We start from the raw sequence: 2,783 nt of genomic DNA, 5'->3' as shown, positions 1-2,783 counted from the left end.
CACTTTTATTAAAAATTTCAAAATTCCTGACAGCAGGAATACTACATCAAAGATGTAAGTTTCCCGTGTGTGAAGAATAATTTTAATTCTATCATCACTGTTCCATATGACTATCAGGCAATAGTATCATTTCTGCTCATATGTTTGCTTTATTTACTAAAAAGTTATGCATGTTTATTTAACATATATCGATGCAGATTTCCTGATTATTCCTATTTTTTTAAAAAAAGTACCCAGAAAAAATTAAAGCACTAAACAAAACCTTTCAGGGAAGGAAAGCGAATTGCCATACACGGGCTGGAACAGCCCCGAGTGTAACACGCAGACAGAAAACAGGGACACTCACAGCCTGGAAAGCTCTTCTGGGGACACGATTCGAGGCAGCGCAGTAAGGAGGTTTATGAATGTTCGTGGGAGGCAGTTCCGAGCCTAAAGGCCAATGAAAAACAAGGGACGGAGTTTGGGAGTGGGCGAGGGAGACAAAGGGTGCAGTCAGAAGATGGGCTTGGGCAGAGTAGCCAGCGAGCTGCGGGTGGGAGGGTGGAGGGTCAGGAATGTACCCAGATGCCAACTGAATCAGATCTATATAAACCAGCAGGATGCCAAGAAAAGAATGCAAATAAAAATGTAGCCCCAAAACGGGTGAAATTTTTGGAGCAGGTGATCTCTGGCTAAAGAGGAAGAGGTAGAGGTGAACAGTGAGAGTGAAGTGGGGAATATGTCACAGTACTTGCAATGCGTGACAAATGAAGTGTGCACACTGCTTTTGTAAGATAAACGCTGTATATTCTTTAGAGAAAGTAGCTATAGGGGTGCAAGAGGAGCAGTCAACTGATTTATAATGCAGAAGAAAAATCACAAAGTTTGCAAAAGATAATCACAAGGATTATCTTTTAATGTCATTGATAGGTTGGATGAGATGGAGGGAGTTACTAACAATTGAAAATAAAGAATATCAAGAAAGAAAAAGTTTTGTACAGATGAATAGAAGAAACAAGGTACCACATGCTATGTAGTAAGTATATAAAAGTAGAGTATATAAAATGTAGAGTATATAAAATGTATGAAACCAAAACTATTACAATTATAATTATTTTGCATATCTGTGCAGCACACATTTAGATTTAACAAATATAGTAGAGGAATATTAAATATATTTTGGCATCAAAACAAAAAAGAGCCTGTTAGAGGTAACTGAATGTGTCCTCCTATAAATCATAGCAGCGTAAACGAGCATCCTTCATAGCCTTCACTGAAGGATCATATGCAGATAACTCATATTCAAAATTTCAAATCCAGCTACCTGAGTGGATAAGCAGAGAAGTAAATATTAGTTTCTTCCCTCAATTTATTTGCCTATGCAGAATGAGACTGAAAATATTGAATATGTTTGCATTTTTCTACCATGCTTTATAAGGAAGTTAGTTTAAGATCCTAGGGATTGAAAAACAAATATTGACTGGCCACAGAGATATTCTTTGTTGGAAAATGTTTGCTGTAATTTATAAACAAGTATCTGAAGTTGTTTGTTTGTTTTACAACGGATGTGAACGCTTACACTCGGTTGATAAGAGTATAGGTGTCATTTTCTGGCATTCTAGTGTACTCATAATTTTGGCAAATTTTGTGAAAATTGTTCAAATGAAACAAACTTTAAAATAACAGACAGATTACATGAATTCTTGCATGCATTTTTTGAGAGTGAGCTAAGTGTTTGAAGTCCCTTCAGCTAGCTCTCCTCACAGGAGCTTAGCAGTTGCTATCTTTGTGTTACAGATGCAGATGCTGAAGCAAAACTCATGGTTAATGACCTTATTCAAGGTCACTGAATAAATCAGTCCTAGGGCTAGACTTCTAACCACAGAGTCATTATATGCAGCCTGTCTCCTGAGCCATGTTGCCATTAATTGACACTTTAAATACTTTCAGTTTTCAAATCTGGTTTAAAAATTTAATGTGATGATACCAGAAAAATGGGATCACACCACACACACACACACACACAATTTATTTTGCAGCATTGTTTAGTGCCAAGTAAAAACCTAGAAGCCTTCAGATCTCAGACAAATCCAGCCTGTAGAAATGTGTTATTTGGCCGACAGACTGTTGGAGTTTTGAAAACTTTGGTTTTATATTAGTTGACAACATTCAGAAATTAAGAATTTTGTGTAGAGTGACTATGAAGAGCAGCCTTGAATATTTTTCTTAATTTTATCTTTCCCAGAAACTTCCTAAAAAATTCAAATTTTTAAATTAAAAAATTACACTAAGACTTCAAAGCACAGCAAGAAAAACAAAAATAGACAAATGGGATTATATTAAAGAAAATGCTTCTGCACAGCAAAGGAAATGATCAACAGAGTGAAGAGAATGGAAGAAAATATTTGCAAACAATTCATCTGATAAGGGACTAGTAGCCAGAATATACAAGGAAATCAAACAACTCAACAGTAAAAAAATCCAAATAATCCCATTAAAAAGAGCAAAGGACCTGAATAGACATTTTTCCAAAGAAGACATTCAAATGGCCAACAAATAAATGAAAAATGCTCCACATCAATAATAATCAGGTGTTGAGCCTAAGAATACTGAGTTATAGAAATGCCCCCTGTATTTCTGGAGACAAGATTTGATTTCAGAAGTCACATAAGGCTTTGCCTTAAAGAAAAAAGAAATGTGTTAGTTCAAAAGCTGCCTCATCTCAGGAGGGCGTCTCCTTGGTCAGTAAAAGCTGCACTTCAAAGAGACAGCTGTAAACTGGGCCTATGGTTCTCACCTGTTTT

This window comes from Lemur catta, unplaced genomic scaffold (genome assembly GCF_020740605.2).
Source record: "Lemur catta isolate mLemCat1 unplaced genomic scaffold, mLemCat1.pri scaffold_43_ctg1, whole genome shotgun sequence".
In the NCBI taxonomy this organism is placed as follows: domain Eukaryota; kingdom Metazoa; phylum Chordata; class Mammalia; order Primates; family Lemuridae; genus Lemur; species Lemur catta.
This window is presented reverse-complemented; position numbering follows the sequence as displayed.